Source organism: Symphalangus syndactylus, chromosome 2, assembly GCF_028878055.3.
Source record: "Symphalangus syndactylus isolate Jambi chromosome 2, NHGRI_mSymSyn1-v2.1_pri, whole genome shotgun sequence".
Lineage (NCBI taxonomy): Eukaryota > Metazoa > Chordata > Mammalia > Primates > Hylobatidae > Symphalangus > Symphalangus syndactylus.
Window position 1 is genome coordinate 37241065 of NC_072424.2, and position 20499 is coordinate 37261563.

Below are 20499 nucleotides of genomic sequence, written 5' to 3' on the forward strand. Positions count from 1 at the left end.
TGTCTGTGTTTTTGTTTTGTTTTGTTTTGTTTTGAGACAGAGTCTTGCTCTGTCACCCAGGCTGGAGTGCAGTGGCACAATATTGGCTCACTGCAGCCTCCGCCTCTCAGGTTCAAGGGATTCTCCTGCCTCAGGCTCCTGAGTAGCTGGGACTACAGGCACCCGTCACCACACCCAGCTAATTTTTTGTATTTTTAGTAGAGATGGGGTTTCACCACATTGGCCAGGCTGGTCTTGAACTCCTGGCCTCAAATGACCCACCTGCCTCGGCCTCTCAAAGTGCTGGGATTACTGGTGTGAGCCACTGCGCCCAGCCTAAATGTATGTGTTATTATAAGCCACACAATTTGAGGTAATTTGTTATGTAATAATAGATAACTAATAAAATAAGCCACTGAATAAAATTGAAATCTATGACTCCATTAATGATATAAAAAATAAACTGGGGACAGGCATGGTGAGTCACACCTGTAACCCAGCAGATTGCTTGAGGCCAGGAATTAGAGACCAGTCAGAGCAACATTTTGAGATCCTGCCTCTACAAAAAGAATTAAGGGGAAAAAAAGAAGGCATGGTGACACACATCTGTAGTTCCAGCTACTTGGGAGACTGAGGCAGGAAGATCACTTGAGCCCAGGAGTTACAATGAGGATCACGCCACTGCACTTCACCCTGAGTGAAAGAACAAGACCCTATCTCTAAAATAAAATAAAATAAATAAAATACAATGAAACAAAATATAAACTGTAAGTTTGATAAGGAGGAGGATACTTAAATAATCTCAAAATACCTCCCCACAAAATACTACTTCATTTTAATTGGAAAAATATAAAGTTAACTCTATAGTGGGAAAAAAACCGATATCCTAATCAAGTAATCAACATTAATATCACCAATATTAGAAGAAATTCACATTATGTGTCACCTGATACTATTCAATAAAAACACAACATCACCTCTGTGACATTCCTGTCGAATATACCTAATCTGGATCTAATCATGAGAATACATCAGAAAAACCTAGTTTGAAAGATGTTCTGCAAAATAACTGACGTGTAATCCTCAAAAATGTCAATGTTATGAGAGCCAAAGAAAGACTGAAGAACTGTCCCAGAGTAAACGAGACTAAATCCTGAACTAGATCTTTATGATATGATATAAAGGACATTGATTGAGATTACTAGAGAAACTTGAATGGGATCTGTGGATTAGATGACAAAATAATATGCCAATAATAATTTCCTTAATTCTGATGGTTGTTATTGGGTTATATGAGAGAATGTTCTGGTTTGCAGGAAATACACAGAGAATTCAGAGGTGATGGGACATTATGTCAGAACCTTATTCTCAAGTGGTTTATGGAAAAAAAACGTAATTTGCATTTTACTTGCAACTCTTCTGTAGTTTGAGAATGTTTAAAAATAAAACATGGAATATTAATTAATAAAAATACATACTGGGATTTTGCTTTTGGGCATAATGTAGTAATTGTTATCAGACTAAATTTCATGCAGAAAATTATAGAAGCTAAATAAAATATAGAAAATGGAAGGCATGAGAGAGAGAACAACTAATACAGCCAAAACTTCAGGGGCGAAGATCCTAGGCAGAAGGGAAATGCATTATGGTTAACCTGACATTCTGGGTATAATTTTTCCCCTATGGCATTTGCTGACTCCTAAATTTTACACTCAGAGAGTAAGATGCTGAAAAACCAAGTCTGAAGTGTATTTCAGCAGTCTCATGATGCTGTGGAGCCAAAGATTGGAGTATAGGGTGCATATAGGACAAGGTACCCTGGTAAAAACAACAACAACAACAACAACAACAACAACAAAAAAAAAACAAAAACAAAAACTCAGGCTTTCAACTGACACCATGGAAGAGTTACATGAACCAGAACAATGAAGGGCACCAAAAACAGAGATGCCTCAACTGAACCAAAGGGATATGTCTGTGAAAAGAATATTCAACACGCTGTGAAAAATGATTTCAGAATCTCTAACCTTTTCATTAAAAAATATCTAGCTCTCAGTGAATTAATTATGAAGCATTCAAAGCAAAGGGATCAAATGGCCAAATTAAAAAGCAAACAAAAACCAGGGGAAAAGGCAAACAATAAAGTAGACAGATTCAAATGGCCATCAACAGATGGGTAGATAATTAAAATCTAGTATATGCATACAATGGAATATTATTCAGCCTAATAAAGGATGGAAAAATCTGACACATGCTGCAACATGGATGAACCTTGAGGACATTATGTTGAGTGAAATAAACCAGTCACAAAAAGACAAATACAGTCATGTGACACTTAACAAAGGGGATACATTCTGAGAAATGCGTCACTACGTGATTTCTCGGCTGTGTGATCACAGTATAGCTACACAAATCTAGAAGGTATAATCTACTGCATGCCTAGACTATAGGTAACAGCATATTGCTCCTGAGCTACAAGCAGGGAGAGCATGTTACTGTACCGAATACTGTAGGCAACTGCAATATAGTGGAAAGTATTTGTGTATCTAAACAGAAAAAGTACAGTAAAAATACAGTATAAAAGATTAAAAGGGCCAGGCGCAGTGGCTCATGCCTGTAATCTCAGCACTTTGGGAAGCTGAGGCGGGCAGATCGCCTGAGGTCAGGAGTTCCAGACCAGCCTGGCCAACATGGTGAACCCCGTCTCTACTAAAAACACAAAATGAGCCAGGCATGGTGGCGCATGCCTGTAATCCCAGCTACTCGGAAAGCTGAGGCAGGAAAATCGCTTGAACTCAGAAGGCAGAGGTTGCAGTGAGCTGAGATCACGCCATTGCACTCCAGCCTGGGCAACAAGAATGAAACTCTGTCTCAAACTAAACTAAACTAAACTAGACTAGACTAGACTAAAATACAAATGGTGCCTAGGTGTGGTGGCTTTGGGAGGCTGAGGTGGGCAGATCCCTTGAGTCCAGGAGTTCAAGACCAGCCTGGGCAACATGGTGAAACCCCACCTCTACAAAAAATACTTAAATTAGCCAGGCATGGTGGCATATGCCTGTAGTCCCAGCTACTCAGGAGACTGCAGCAGGAGGATCATTTGAGCCTGGAATGTGGAGGCTGAAGTAAGCCAAGATCTCACCACTGCACTCCAGCCCAGGCAACAGAAGACCTTGTCTCAAAAAAAAAAAAAAAGACAAAAAGATAAAAAATGGTACACCTATATAGGGCACTTAACTAAGAATGGAGGTTGCAGGATTGCAAGTTGCTCTGGGTGAGTCACTGAATGAGTGGTCAATAAACATGAAGGCCTAGGACATTATTGTACACTACTATAGACTTTATAATGGTTAAAATGGCCAATAAACTCTGTGCACTTAGGCTAAATTTGTTAAAACATACTTTTGTCTCTTTAGTCATAAACTTAGCTTACTGTGTGACTTTTTCACTTTATAAATTTTTTTAATTTTATAAACTTTGACTCTTTTGTAATAACATTTAGCTCAAAACACAAACATATTGTACAGCAGTACAAAAATATTTTTCCTTACATCTTTATAAGTTGTTTCCTATTTAAGAAATATATATTATATATATTAAACATCTTTGTTAAAAACCAACACATGAACACACACATTACATCAGCCTAGGCCTACACAGGGTAAGGATCATCAGTATCACTGTCTTCTACCTTCACAGCTTATGGCACTGGAGGGTCTTTGGGGGCAATTAGCATCTACGGACCTGTCATCTCCTATGACATCAATGCCTTTTTCTGGAATACCTCCTGAAGGACCTGCCTAAGGCTGTTTTACAGTTAATTTTTTTTTAATAAGTAGAAGTAGCCCACTCTAAAATAACAATAAGGCCGGGCACGGTGGCTCACGCTTATAATCCCAGCACTTTGGGAGGCCGAGGCGGGAGGATCATGAGGTCAGGAGATCGAGACCACGGTGAAACTCCGTCTCTACTAAAAATACAAAAAATTAGCCGGGCGTGGTGGCGGGCGCCTGTAGTCCCAGCTACTCGGAGAGGCTGAGGCAGGAGGATGGCATCAACCTGGGAGGCGAAGCTTGCAGTGAGCCGAGATTGCGCCACTGCACTCCAGCCTGGGCAACAGAACGAGACTCCGTCTCAAAAAAAAAAACAAAAAAAAAAAAACTAAAAAATACTGTATAGTAAGTACATAACCAGTAACATAGTTGTTTATTATCAAGTATTATGTACTGTACATAATAGTATGTACTACACTTTTTTATGACTAGCAGTGCAGCAGGTTCATTTATACCAGTATCATCACAAACACCTGAATAATGCCTTGCATTATATGACGTTACATTGGCTACAACGTCACTAGGTGATAGGAATTTTTCAGCTCCATTATAATCTCAAGGGACCACCATTGTGTACACAGTCCATCACTGACTGAAATGTCATTATACAGTGCATGCCTGTACTGTATAAATCCACTTACATGAGTTATCTAGAGTAGTCAAATTCAGAAAGTAGGATGGTGGTTGCCAGGAGCTGAGAGGTGATCGGTAATGGGGAGTTGTTATTTAATGAGTATAGAATTTCAGTTTTGCAAGAGGAAAAAGTTCTGAAGACTGGTTGCACAATATTGTGAATGTGCTAAAACTACTGAATTGTACACTTAAAAATGGTTAAGATGGTCAATTTTATGGTATGTCCACATTAACACAGTTAAAAACAACAGCCCCCAATGTGATAAGTAATCACAGACTTTAAAATAACCATATTTAAGATATTCAACAAAATAGATTAAAAAGTTACACCAGAAAATTAGAATCTCAAATTTAAAATATATAACATGAAAATCCTGTATATAAAAAAATACGAAAGTTGAAATTAAGAATTCATTAGATTGGTTTAAGAGAAGATTAGAAACAAAGCGAGATCACATTCTAACATTTTATCCTTTGTACTTTCAATTTTGTGAAATATCTCAAGATCTTTTAATGTAAAGTTTCTTTTCCTTTAATGTAAAGATTTCCTCTGGGACATCTTCATCTTTTGCATCAAAACCACTTCCCTCAGGCTGGGCGCAGTGGCTCACACCTGTAATCCCAGTACTTTGGGAGGCCAAGGTGGGTGGATCACCTGAGGCCAGGAGTTCGAGACCAGCCTGGCCAAGATGGTGAAACCCCATCTCTACTAAAAATACAAAAATTAGCCAGGCATGGTGGCGGGCGCCTGTAGTCCCAGCTACTCGGGAGGCTGAGCCAGGAGAATGGCATGAACCTGGGAAGCAGAGCTTGCAGTGAGCTGAGATTGCGCCATTGCACTCCAGCCTGGGCGACAGAGTGAGACTCTGTCAGAAAAAAAAAAAAAAAAATTAGCCAGGCGTGGTGGTGGGCACCTATAATCCCAGCTACTCAGGAGGCTGAGGCAGAATTGCCTGAACCCAGGAGGCAGAGGTTGCAGTGAGCCAAGATTGCACCACTGCACTCTAGCCTGGGTGACAGAGCAAGACTCCATCTCAAAAACAAACACAAAAAACCACTTCCCTCATTTATGTTAATAAGTTCACCTTCAATAAGTTCCTCTGGCTGCATATCTAGAGTCTATCAAATGGTGACAGTGTCAATTTTCCTATGGTCAACTATTTATTCTATAACTTCATTTACATTTCTCTCAAATTTCAATGAAAGTGTTATCATTTTTTGTTACTTTGTTTCATATCTATTGGCCAATTTCCACTTTTGATTATCTATTTCTATAAAATATCATGTGGGCTTAACACTGGGAAAGGCAATACAACTAGACACTTTATTGTCTGTATATAAACTTAATCGCCAACAGACCTTGAAATAAATAGACTAATGTGTATCTGTTTTTCACATAGTCATGTGTGGACCGGAGTACTAGCAATGAAGTTTGTACTTTACATAGTTACTCATAGTTAATATACTATGATAACGGAAATTGGAACCATGGTGTTGGGTGACTAGTATCATTTAATTAAACTGTGCTAAATGAAATTTATGCACATTAGAAACATGTAATATGAAGACTTCTGGTACATTAACTTTAAATAAATTAAACTCTTAAGTAAAAACAAGCACTAGACTTTAGATTCTACCATAAGGCAATAATTGGTATCAAACTTCTCCTCCTACCATCAAGAAACTGAACAAAATATGTGAAACATATATTTCAAGACACTAAACAACAAACAATGCCATAATGTAATCCCTGAATGACAGGAAACAAATAAGGTGACCCTTAAAATTATCCTAGTCTTCTACCTGAAGGTACTGTCCAGGCTGCTGCACAAGAAAGGGGAACTCAAACAGAGTACAATGGGACCACTTACTTGAGGAAACAAAATATATGAAGGCTAAAAAGAATTAGTGAGACAGAATACTGAAGAATGAATTATGTAGAAAAAGGTTCCATATAGCTGAATAGGACACCCCTGACTCAGTTCCTGAATACTAAGTCCTGTATGCATACAGTGAAATTCCACAACACTAGGCAAAAAACTGTAACAGAACTATAAGCTCAACAACTAGAAACTACACAGACCTGGGACACATTTCTGTTCTGACTGGTCAGATTTCAGAAGCCTAATGAATACTTACGACATTCACTAGGAGCCTTAGAAAGCTCACATCTCAGTTGCTGGGATGAACTACACTAGAATAAAAGCTACAGTAAAACTATCATAATAAAGCTTAAAATCAGCCACAAGAGCATCAAGCTGATCTGCAAAAAACTTAAGAGCACCAAAATAAACTCAACATCCTTTTAAAGAGATTTTAAAAATACAAATATTCAATAATGCAATATCACAATGTCTACAACTAAATCTAAAATTACAAGACAAGAGGCAAAAAATATGATTCATAACTAGGAGGACTATCAGTCAATGGAAGCAGACCCAGAAAAAAAAACTGACAGAGACAACGAAATTAGCAGACCTAAAAATTAAAACAGCTATAATAACATGAACATAGTGATGTAGGGTATAAAAAAAGAGTGAAATAAGAAGTTCCAGAATGAAAAATACAATGTTTGAAATGATAATTTCATGAAATAGGACTAGCAGCAGATTTAAACTCCGAAGATCAGTGAACCCGAGGAAGCAAAAATAAAGCACTAAGAGAAAAAAGACTGAGGAAACCAACTGAACAAAGCCTCAGTGACGTATAGGAAATTGTACGTGGTCTAACACATGTATATCTGGTGTCCCAAAATAAAATTAGAGAAAAGGGATGGGCAGAAGCAGAAAATATATTTGGAAAATGCATATTTCCAAATATATCTGAAGAATGATAATAGACACAACCTATACAAAACTATAAAAAGTGCCAGAAATGGCCAGGTGCAGTGGCTCATGCCTGTAATCCTAGCACTTTGGGAGGCTGAGGCAGGTAGATTTCTTGAGGTCAGGAGTTCGAGACCAGCCTGGCCAACATGGTGAAACCCCGTCTCTACTGAAAAAACAAAATAGCCAGGCGTAGGGGCCTGCACCTGTAATACCAACTACTCAGGAGGCTGAAGCAGGAGAATTGCTTGAACCCAGGAGGCAGAGGTTGCAGTGAGCTGAGATTGTGCCAATGCACTCTAGCCTGGGCGACAGAGTGAGACTCTGTCTCAAAAAAAAAAAAAAGTGCCAGAAATACAAATATGTCAATATTTTAAAAATTGTTTCATTTAAAATTTTTTTAAAAAGTAAGCAATTTAAGCAAAAATAGTAAGTTACAGTGTTCATAATATACGTAAAAACAAAACGTATGACAATAATAACACAAAGGATAGGAATGTAGAAAACTGAAAATACAGTATATGTGAAGTGAAATATTTCCAGGCTGTGTTAAGTTAAAGATGCATATTGTTTTGTAAATCGTATCTCTAAGAACAGTTGACTATCTAGAATATACTTTTACAACTCAAAAAAATAAAAAATTAAAAAAAGACAACTCAATTAAAAAATGGGCAAAAGAATTGAAAAGATATTACTCTCAACAGCACATTAAAAGGGTACTCTTCCTTTGTTTTTTCCAAGACAGAGTCTTGCTCTGTCACCCAGGTTGGAGTGCAGTGGCATGATCTCGGTTCACTGCAACCTCCGACTCCCGGATTCAAGCAATTCTCCTGCCTCAGCCTCCAAGTAGCTAGGATTACAGGCACGCATCATCGTGCCCAGCTAATATTTGTATTTTTAGTAGAGACGGGGTTTCACCATGTTGGCCAGGCTGGTCTCCAACTCCTGACCTCATGATCCGCCCACCTTGGCCTCCAAAAGTGCTGGAATTACAGGTGTGAGCCACCCTGCGCAGCCAGGGTACTCTTCTTGACATCAGCGGTCATTAGGAAAATGAAAATCAAAACCACAAAAATGTACCCTTCACACCCACTAGTGTGGTAATTTAAAAAAAAGAACTAAAGAAAGCTAAAAAGCAGCCATCCAGATATATTAGGAGAGAAGCATACCAGGAAATCCAGATGTACTAGAAGAAGCTTTATCGGTAAACTCCTGTCCAGTCTCAAAAGCTTTTGAAGTTACAATTAAAACAAGAAAACCCACAACAGAAAATAACAAGTGCTGACAAGGATGTGGAGAAACTGGAACCTTCATACATTGCTGGTGGGAATATAAAATAGTTCAGTAACCATGGGAAACAATTTGGCAGTGTCTCAAAAAATAAAACATAGAACCACCATAGCAATTTTGGTATATACCTACTTCTAGGTATATATCCAAAGAATTAAAAACAGGTAAATAAATACATGTATACACATGTTCATAGTAGCATTATTCAAAATTGGCAAAAGGTTGAAGAAAGCCCAAAAATACTTATCAATGAATAAACAGATAAACAAATTCTGGTAACTCATGCACTGCATAATGACATTTTTAGTCAACAATGAACTGCATATACCATGGTGGTCCCACAGATGATAATACCAACATTTTAACTACATCTTTTCTATGTCTAAGTATGTTCAGATACACAAATACTCCCTATTGTGTAACAACTGCCTACAATATTCAGTACAGTAACATGCTGTCCAGGTAGCCTGGGAGCAACAAGCTATAACATATAGCCTAGGTGTATAGTAGGCTATACTACCTAGGTTTGTGTAAGTACTCTCGATGATGTTCACACAATGTTGAAATCACCTAATGACACATTTCTCAGAATGTATCCCCATCAAGTGACACATGACTGTATGTACATACAATGGAATATTATTCAGCCATAAAAATAAAGTACTAATATATGCTATAACACGACTAACCTCAAAAATATGTTAAGTGAAAGAAGTCAGACACAAAAAGTCACATACTGTATGCTTCCATTTATATGAAATGTCCAGAATAGATAAAATTCATATGGGCAGAATGCAGATTGGTGACTGCCAAGGGCTGAAGGAAGGGAATGGAAAGAAACTGCTTAGTGGATAAAAGCTTTTACTTGGAATGATGTAAATGTCTTTCAACTAGATAGAGATAGTAGTTGCTAAACTACACAGAATTGTTCACTTTAAAATGGTTAATTTTATATTATGTGAACTTTAACTCAATGTTTTGTGTGCTTTTTTTTGTTTTTTTTTTTTTGTTGTTGTTGTTGTTTTGTTTTGTTTTGTTTTTGAGAAGGAGTTTTGCTCTTGTCGCCCAGGCTGGAGTGCAGTGGCACAATCTTGGTTCACTGCAACCTCCGTCTCCCCGGTTCAAGCAACTGTCCTGCCTCAGCCTCCCAAATAGCTGGGATTTCATGTGCCCACCACCACGCCTGGTTAATTTTTTTGTATTTTTAGTAGAGACAGGGTTTCACTGTGTTGGCCAGGCTGGTCTCGAACTCCTGACCTCAGATGATCCACCTGCCTCAGCCTCCCAAAGTGCTGAGATTACAGAGGTGGGCCACTGCGCCCGGCCAACCTCAATATTTTAACATGCAAATTGTCACCTCTAAAGCACCCATTAAAACAAAACAAAGGTACCTAGTAAGCCAATACAAGGCATAAAATGGAATACTAAAATAGTAACAAAAAATAAATCCAAAAGAAAGCAGGAAAATTTTTTTAAAGGCAAAAAGGGCCAGGCCCAGTGACTCACAACTGTAATTCTAACACTTTGGGAGGCCCAGGTGGCAGATCGCTTGAGTCCATGAGTTGGAGACCAGCCTGGGGAACATGGCAAAACTCTGTCTCTGTAAAAAATACAAAAATTAGCCAGGCATAGTGGTGCATGCCTATAGTCCCAGCTACTCAGGAGACTGAGATGAGAGGATCACTTGAGGCTTGGGAGGTCAAGGCTGCAGTGAACAGAGATCACTCCACTGCATTTCAACCTGGGTGACAGAGTGAGACCCTGTCTCAGAAAAAGAAAATAAATTATAAAAAAAGGAGAAAAAGAACAGATGGGAAAAAACAAACAAATAGCAAAATGATCAATTTAAATTTAACCATACTAATCACTACACTAAATGTATGGTCTAAATATACTCTCCAATACAATAACCACTAGTCACATACGGCTACTGAGCACTTGAATGGTGGCTAGTCCAAATTGAAATATAACTTTAAAATACCCATTGATTTTTAAAAACTTAATACAAAAAAGTAAAATAGCTAATTCATAACTCTATATTAATTATATTCTGAAATAATGTTTAGGCCGGGCGCGGTGGCTCACGCCTGTAAACCCAGCACTTTGGGAGGCTGAGGTGGACGGATCACGAGGTCAAGAGATTGAGACCATCCTGGCCAACATGGTAAAACGCTGTCTCTACTAAAAATACAAAAAATTAGCTGGGTGTGGTGATGTGCACCTGTAGTCCCAGCTTCTTGGGAGGCTGAGGCAGGAAAATTGTTTGGACCTGGGAGGTGGAGGTTGCAATGAGCTGAGATTGCACCACTGCACTCCAGCCTGGCGACAGAACGAGACTCTGTCTCAAAAAAAAAAAAAGAAAAGAAAAAGAAAAAAAATTAATGTTTAAACTACACTGTGTTAGGCTGGGCACAGTGGCTCAGGCCTGTCATCATGCACTTTGGGAGGCCAAGGTGGGTGGATTGCCTGAGCTCGGGAGTTCAAGACCAGCCTGGGCAACATGGCAAAACCCCATCTCTACTAAAAATACAGAAATTAGCCGGGTGTAGTGGCGCATACCTGTAGTCCCAACTACTCCGGAGGCTGAGGCACGAGAATCACTTGAAGCCAGAGGTGGAGTTTGCAGTGAGCCAAGATCACACCACTTCACTCCAGCCTGGCAACAAAGCAAGACTGTCTCCAAAAAAATAAAAACAAAAATAAAAAATTACAGTGTGTTAAATAAAATACATTATGAAAATTTCAACTTTCTTTTCACTTTTTTGTAAGAGACATGGTCTCATTGTCAACCAGGATGGAGTGCAGTGGTACGATCACAGCTGACTGGAACCTCAAACTCCTGAGCTCAAGAGATCCTCCTGCCTCAGCCTTCCAAGCAGATGGGACTACAGGTGTATACCACTACACTTAATTTTTTTTTTTTTTTTTTTTTTTTGGTAGAGACAAGGTCTTGCTATATTACCCAGGCTGGTCTCATACTCCTGGCCTCAAGTGATCCTCCCACCTCGGCCTCCTAAAACGCTGGGATTACAAGCATGAGCCACCTTGCCCAGCTTCATTTTACATTTTCAATGTGGCTACAAGAAAATTTAAAAGTATATACTTGGTTGGCATCTGTGGTAAACATTTCTACTGGACAGTGCAAGTCTAAACAAAGAAGGACAGATGATCAGGACAGATGATTAATTTAAAAACCAGACATAATTATCTATTAATGTAAACCAATAAATTAAAAGTAAAAAGCTTAAAGAAGCTGTATCATTAAAAACAGTCATAAGAAAGCTGAGGCCGGGCATGGTAGCTCACGCCTGTAATCCCAGCACTTTGGGAGGCTGAGGTGGGTGGATCACCTGAGGTCAGGAGTTCAAGACCAGCCTGGCCAACATGGCGAAACTCCGTCTATATTAAAAACACAAAAATTAGCCAGCCGTGATGGCACATGCCTGTAATCCCAGCTACTTGGGAGGCTGAGGCAGGAGAATCACTTGAACCCAGGAGGTGGAGGTGCAGTGATCCAAGATCACACCACTGCACTCCAGCCTGGGTGAAAGAGTGAGACTCCGTCTCAAAAAAAAAAAAAAAAAAGCTGAGATGGCTATGTTAACATGAAAGTTCACCTCGGAACAAAGAGTATAAGCAGTAATAAAGAGGACTATTTCATAATTATAAAAAGATTAATTCATCGAGAATAATCCTAAAAGTATATGTACTACTACTAACAAAATTTCAAAATAAGCAAAAAACTCATAACTAAAGGGAAAATACACAAATCTACATAGTCTGAGAGTCTAACATAACTCAGCTATTGATAGAATAAGCAACAAAGAAGTGACAAGCACAGTAATAATAAACTTGATGTAATGATTTATCTAGAACACTTTACCCAACAACTGCAGTATACACACACATTCTTTTCAAGCACACTTGCTACACTTTACCAAAACAGACCTTAAGATGGGCCATGAAGGAAGTTCAAAGGACTGAACTTGCAGTGTATGTTGTTGACTAGCATAAATCAATATCAAAAGGATAATTAACTAGAAGGGGTTCTAGTTCCATGTCAGATGGAGTAAGTGCACCCCATCCTGTATTTCCCACTGAAGGCAACCACTAAGAAATGGACAGAACATATAGAACAACTATTTGAAGACTCAAAAAATTAAATACTAGCAGGTAATTGGAGAAGACTTTTACATAACACTAACTAGTAATGAACTTATCTTTTTATTATTCCTCCAGTATCCACCAGCCTGGACTGCTGCCTGAAACTCAAAAGTGAGTATTGGTGTCAGTAAAGAGAGCTCCAGGAAAAGTCCTCTAGTTCTAGCTTAAGGAGTGCAGAAGGAGTACCCTAACACTCAGAGAGAATGGCAAAAATCTCCCATTTTTCTTTAAAGTTCTTGCTATTCTCTAAAGCAATTCCATGAGGAAAGCCACAGCAGAAGCAAAGACCCAAAGAAGCCTAAAACTCTGAAGTAAGAAAACCTTCCTCTCTGATCAGAGGAGTTGTGATCCTAAAAGTGTGAGGCAAAACCTCATTGCTTTTTTTTTTCTCTAGCCTCCCATCGCGTAGCCCCATATGCAGTAACAGATGCAGGATTAAATAAAGTCCTAGCTTTCTGGCTGGAGGACTGAAAAAGGGGGCCCCAGGGAACCAGATAGCACTGGGGAGATTGTACAGAGGGAGGAACTCAGGAAAATGGCACCATAAAGTGGTTAATGAACTCCTATGTTCACCCCCAAGCTGCACATGGGTGGATATAACCCAAAACAGTAAGGCATAGACTTTTTTTTTTTTTGAGACGGAGTCTAGCTCTGTCGCCCAGGCTGTAGTGCAGTGGCGCCATCTCGGCTCACTGCAAGCTCCGTCTCCCGGGTTCATGCCATTCTCCTGCCTCAGTCTCCTGAGTAGCGGGGACTATAGGCGCCTGTCACCACGCCCAGCTAATTTTTTGTATTTTTAGTAGAGACAGAGTTTCACCATGTTAGCCAGGATGGTCTCGATCTCCTGACCTCGTTATCCGCCCACCTCGGCCTCCCAAAGTGCTGGGATTACAGGCGTGAGCCACCACACCCGGCCAGGCATAGACTTTGAGAACTGAACTACAGGATGGACTATCATCCAGATTCCACAATGGCCATCAAGTGGCACACACATGGAATATATCTCAATAGAACTGCAAAGGCTTTCAAAATGTAACAGACATTGAAACCACAATCCTACAGAAATCTGAACTTGTAGACTGAAGCCAACTGGGTTGAATGCCTGACAAAAATATCAGCATTTTCAATACAATTTAAACAAAACTGAGTTGCATAATATTAAAAAAGTCAACGATATAACCCAAAAATTACTTGGCATATTAAAAAGGGGAAAACTTCACCTGGTATCAACAGATGCCAGTATCAAGATGGCACAGATGTTGAAATTAACTTTAAAGGCAAAGACTGTAATATAGCTAGGATTGGCTAGGCATGGTGGCTCACACCTGTAATCCCAGCACTTTGGGAGGCCAAGCAGGGTGGATCACAAGGTCAGGAGATCAAGACCATCCTGGCTAACACGGTGAAACCCTGTCTCTACTAAAAATACAAAAAATTAGCCAGGCATGATGGCGGGCGCCTGTAGTAGTCCCAGCTACTCGAGAGGCTGAGGCAGGAGAATGGCGTGAACCCAGGAGGTGGAGCTTGCAGTGAGCTGAGATGCACCACTGCACTCCAGCCCGACAGAGTGAGACTCTGTCTCAAAAAAAAAAATATATATATATATATAGTATGTATATATATATATATACACACGTACACACACACACACACACATACATAGCTAGGATTAAAATGTTCCAATAACTAAAAACACTCTTGAAAGACAGTACCAGCAAAGAAACAATAGATATAAAGAACTAAATGGGCCAGGTGCAGTGGCTCACGCCTATAATCCCAGCACTTTGGGAGGCCAAGGCAGGAGGATTGCTTCAGCCCAGGAGTTCCAGACCAGTCTGAACAGGGCAAGACCCTGTCTCTACAGAAAATTTCTTACAAAATTAGCCAAGTCTGGTGGCACACTCCTGTAGTCCCAGCTACTTGAGGGGCTGAGGTGGGAAGATCTCTTGAGCCTGAGAGGTTGAGGCTGCAGTGAGCCATGATCATGCTACTGCACTCTGGTATGGGCAACAGAGCTAGACCTGTCTCAAAGGGGGGAAGTAAAAAAAGGGGGTCAGGGGAAGAACTAAATGGGAATGTGAAAACTGAAAATAAAATTTTTAAACTCACTGGATGGTCTCAATAGCAGAATGGAGATTACATACCAATATCCCTTATGGCCATATAGGCAAAAATCCTCAACAAAATAATGGCAAATAAAATCCAGCAACACAGAAAAAGAAATATACACCACGACTAAGTAGGATTTATCTTAGGAATGCAAGGGCGGTTGCCTTGTGTCCTAAAGGTATTCCAATGCCTGGTTCCAAGTCCTTATGGGGCCTGACTGAATATCTTTTTCCCTTTAGTTCCATGAGCTACCTCTGTACCCTTAAAATACTCTCCCTTCTTGCTTAAAGGGGGAATGAAGCAATATGTTACTTGAAATGAAAAGTACTTGATGAAGACAGAAATACAATTTTAAAATGTGTATCGTCCCCAGAGAAGACACCTCAGGAAGCTACACGTATTCCAACAGTGCCATCAATGCTTAGAAATTTTAATTTAAGTCTTTAAAAATGAAACTGGATTGACTTTACAAAAGCTAAATGAGTCCCTGCTTTTAAAGAGGTTATAATCTAGTAGAGAAAAAGAGATTTAAAGGTTTAGCCACCACATGTTAACATTTATAAACATTAGAAAACACCAGATAAAACTGAGATTCAAATGTAAAATATTACTAGTCTGATATCATTCCTGTTAGACCATATAAACTCACACTGTTGTTATAACCTCTGGATGCTTAGCTCACTGTTGTACACATAGCAGTGTTCAAGGAATCCCTGGTGAAATGAACTGCTGAATTATCATGACAACTGAGAAGGCATGACATATCAGGTTGTGGAACAGACTTGTCCTCAAACCAATTGTATGACTTTGAGAAGTTCACTTAATTTCTATACACTTCACCTTCTTTGCTGGTAAAATGGATAGAATAAGATATTTCTAACTACCTTACAGTAATAAAATTCCACAATTCTGTAATTTAAGTCCACCTATAATACTTCTAATATAGAATTTTTAAAATAGGAATTATTTTCTCCACGAAACTTGGACTAAAGGGATGAGAATCGCTTTAAACAAGAAAGTGAAGAGGGGGAGCAGCTCCTAATGTTTATTTACAATTGTTAAAATTTGGGTGCCTTCTAAAATAATTTATATTCATTATTATTTATTAAGTAGGCAATTAGTCAAATATAACACTGATAAATTAGAATTTTGAACAAACAAATGCTTTAAAATTCTAATAACTATGCATAAGCAGTAAATTATTCTTACTTGAATTTCTACTGCTTTGTAGAGCAGGGTTACTAAGTACGTAATTACATAAGAGAGCCACCCAACTTCCAAAGGAGCCATTCCAGTGAATTGTGTAAATAATATGCTTTAAAAAAACATAACCTCCTCACGTATGAATTTAGATTTATCAGATATGAAGTAGCTGTATACCTGTGAGACTAGCATACAGCCTTAAAAAGGCCTTCCTAATTATGAATTTACCAGAGAGACTAGAATGAACCAAAGCAAATTAATATAGACTTTTTTTCATAACTTCCTGTAAAAACATTTTCACTATTCTGCTTCAGTACACAAAACAAAAGATCTTAAAAGTCACTGGCTTGAGGTAAGAACTCCAGAGCATAAGACAATAACTAAATTTTTCTAACATCAACATTCTGTTTTTCTTTTTTCCTTCTTTTTTTGCCCTGCTGAGCACTCTAGAAAGAAACATTGTTTGTTTGTTTGTTTGTTTTTTTGAGATGAGATCTCGCTCTGTCACCCAGGCTGGAGGGCAGTGGCGTGATCATAGCTCACTGTAGCCTCAAACTCCTGGCCTCAAGAGATCCTCCTGACTCTGCCTCAAAAAGTGCCAGGATTACACGTGTGAGCCACTGCACGCAGCCTCTTTTTCTTAATTTACTCAATATTTGTATTTTATGTTTCTTTCATTTGCATCAACATAATAAATCCTAAATATTTGGTCTATGGCTGCTTTTACTATAAGATTGTTGAATCTGAAAGAGTAAGGTAAAAACAATTGTTTTTAATCCCATAAAATATTCAACATCAGAAGACGACAGGGCATCACAACAATGCCTTGATGCTACATGTTTTCTATACCAAAAAAGCCATTTTTAATACCCACCTACAAGAAATCAACCATCTTAGTAAGCAAATTTACACATACAGCCAGGTGGTATCTTTATTCTCCCCTTGACAGAACAAAAGTTAAGGATGTTCACTTACACTCTTTGCCACACTGTTAAAAATCACCTTACGCTAAGTAAAGAATTTCTGTATTTTTGAATGCTCATTCACGTGATAACAGTGAAACTGCAATTACCTCTGATTAGGTTTCACAAACTCAATCACCTATACCTGTACTTAAATACCCTTTAAATCATGCCACAAAAAAATTACTTGGCTATTCTGAAATTTCATTGTATTAAATTCAAGTCAAATCTCATTGCAATAAGCTCAAAGGGACTGTCCAAATTCTTTTATTGCCATAGAATTTATTGCATTAAATATTATTTGAAATAACTACGCTACCAGCTGAGGCCTGGGAATCATGGGGTTACACAATTTCTGATGATGTGAAGCTGGCCTATACACAAATTTCAAATGACTGCAGTGTTCAGTGGGAAGATTCAGCTGATATTTCTGAGAGATGGAGGATAGTGAGGACGGAAAAAAGGAGGGAAAGGAAGGCAGAGGAAAATGAAAAAAGAAAAAGCTTGGTTATAACAAGAAGAGCAAATAGAAGTTGAAGTAGTCTTCCACTTTGATGAAAGGTATTTGCAACACTCTTTTTTCCCCTAGATGGATTTACATGTTTGTTCATAGCAGTTGCTATGACTCAACAGAGGCTGGTATCATGTTAATAATCTACATATTAAAGCCAGGCTGGCCGCCATAGGAAAGATCAGAGCTCTTGCCCCTCACTTTCCGGGCAAAAACAGCCAAATAAGCCAGAGTAAAATCCTTTGACAGGGAGAGGAGGCAAACCCTTCTGATAGGGAGAGGAGGCAAACCCTTAGCATTAGACTTATGGATCATCTTCCTCTACAGATGTGTTTGCTCTGACAATGAGTTCAAAAGGGAGCTATCTGGAGCTTTCTTCTGAAGGAGAGGGAAACTCCACTCATGAAAGGATCCCCTGATATTCAGCAGTTATTTCGATGACTGCAAACCAAGTTTCCCAGCCCTCTTGGGTACTCCTTAATTTAACTTTTGTGTAGGAGTAGAGAAAAGAAAATTACTTGCTCATTAAGAAAGAGAATAAATGCCTACATAAATAAATGCAACCATATTACATCTGATTTCCTGGGCACCACAAATCAGCACAAAGAAGAAACTCATTTTCAGCAGTGTATTTACTTTGTTATTTGCAAATCACTGACTGGCAGCTACAATATATGAAATAAATAACAATTTCAAAGACCAAGTGTCATGTTCCCCGGTAAGTAACAAAAATGAACATTATCTACCCTCCCCATCCAGTTTATGGAATTTAGCAGGAGAACAGGTTATTGGCTATCTGATTGCCTGATATGTTGTGAGGCCTTTTTTTGTGATGGTATGGTTATTACTGAGGTTAGACAAGAAATTCTCCTTTCTCTCAGGACACTAGTATTAAGAGTTACATATTCACAAGGATTCAAAATGAGTATTTCTGAAGCAAGTGAGATATGACAAGAAATTGTGAAATGGGAGTGATGAGTATACCTGATTTTTTTTTCTTCCAGGAAAATAAAGTACCTGATCTTCCAATCCAATTTATCATAAGCCAAGATGTAAACTGGTAAATCTCAAATGCACAACCTGATGATATTGCCTACTTTAGACACCAATCTAAAAATCAGTGCATCAAATTTTAATGTAAAACACTGTAACAGATTTACGAACTTCTGTTTGCAAACTTGTTTCCAAATCTATTAAAATCTGTTAGCTTTAAAAACTTCTGTTAGGAGAAAGGGAGATTCACATCCTTGCATTGTTACATTCCAGTGGGGCAACAATAGCTAGGCACATGGAATACAGGTACTGACAGTCTTTCACTTTGAACTCCTTTACAAAATGTTAGCTAGCTTGTTAATGCAATCTTTGAACTGTTTGCTGGGTATCTGAACCATTTAATAGCCTAAGTTGTATGACCTAAGTCATGAGTCACACATGACCTGCTACCATTAAATAACGGCAAACAGGAATGAGCTTTTTAAAAATTCTAAAAAAAAAAAAAAAAAAGGTGATTTTAGTTACAGTTCTCCCTTCTCCTCCTCCATCTTTTTCTTCTTTTTAAAAATAGGTTTCTGGACAGGCATGATGGCTCACGCCTATAATCCCAGCACTTTGGGAGGCCGAGGTGGGTGGGTCATTTGAGGTCAGGAATTCAAGACCAGCTTGGCCAACATGGTGAAACCCCATCTCTACTAAAATACAAAAAAATTAGCCGGGGATGGTGGCACATGCCTGTAGTCCCAGTTACTCAGGAGGCTGATGCAGGAGAATCGCTTGAGCCCAGGAGGCGGACGTTGCAGTAAGCCAAGATCACACCACTGCATTCCAGTCTGGGAAACAGTGAGATTCTTTCTCAAAAAAAAAAAAAAAAAAAAGGTTTCTTCTCTATACCTACATGAAAGGCCAGATTTCGGTTAGCCAGGCAAAACCAGGCAATGTATACAGTGAAGAGGTTATTGATGAAAACCAACTTATGCTCAGGCAAAATCAACATAGATTTTCATGAAAATATTCAATGGATTACTTTAAAACACTGTTTCTATGGTCAATATTATTTCTCATAACTGACGAGTTCACAACGCAGTTTTCAACCACAACACAGGAACATCAAATATAAAATCCTCCACTAAAGGGCAAAGGATGATGGTATTAGTGTAGGCAACTCATACTCAGATAATGTTCAACTATGGACAATTAAATATGAATTAAAATAAGAAAATTTCAGCCAGGCGCAGTGGCTCACACCTGTAATCCCAGCACTTTGGGAGGCCAAGGCAGGTGGATCACGAGGTCAGGAGACTGAGACCATCCTGGCTAACACGATGAAACCCAGTCTCTACTAAAAAATACAAAACATTAGCCAGGTGTGGTGGTGGGCACCTGTAGTCCCAGCTACTCGGGAGGCTGAGGCAGGAGAATGGTGTGAACCCGGAAGGCAGAGCTTGCAGCGAGCCGAGATCGCGCCACTGTACTCCAGCAACAGAGCAAGACTCAGTCTCAAAAAAAGAAAATTTCAGCACACATTTTTAGATAAAATACTTAGTTTTATGGATATTTACAGCATGTGTCCGGTCTTACAGAACTCCACCTTCTTCCACCTTATTTGTAATAGAAACTGCTCTTAAACCACTTTAATACATCTTTACTAGAAGACTTATTTTACATAGTACCTACCAAGCAGCAGATCAATACTCTAATACAGAGATGCCGATTCCATTACCACAAAAACCTGTGCAAGCAGCCAGCTGCTGAACAAAGACCACAGTTTTCATCAGGTTTATTCCTAACATCCACTAGGATGAAATATCTTGCTATGACGAGCAAGTGGAATTTGGGAAGGAAATAACTGCATTTTTAAAAACACTTAAGAAGCTTTGATTACAGAGAAAGTTTGAAAGATAGAGCTAAAATAAATTTATTCACACTTAAAGGATGTTTATCATTTATCATCAAATCCATCTGTTCATAGGCAATCATAATGCTGCATGTGATGC

General features: G+C 38.8%; 1 protein-coding gene across 8 annotated transcripts in view; it reads right to left on the minus strand.

Moving 5' to 3' along the window:
• The window catches only part of BTRC (beta-transducin repeat containing E3 ubiquitin protein ligase), a 214060-nt gene that overhangs the window by 147184 nt on the left and 46377 nt on the right, over positions 1-20499 (minus strand). The window contains exon 1 of one of the 8 annotated variants that reach the window (XM_063627727.1): positions 10067-10206. The exons of the other annotated variants lie outside the window; for them this stretch is intronic. The gene's annotated coding sequence lies outside the window, so the exon portion shown is untranslated. Of the gene's footprint in view, positions 1-10066; positions 10207-20499 lie in introns of those variants that run through there. 8 annotated transcript variants of the gene reach the window in all.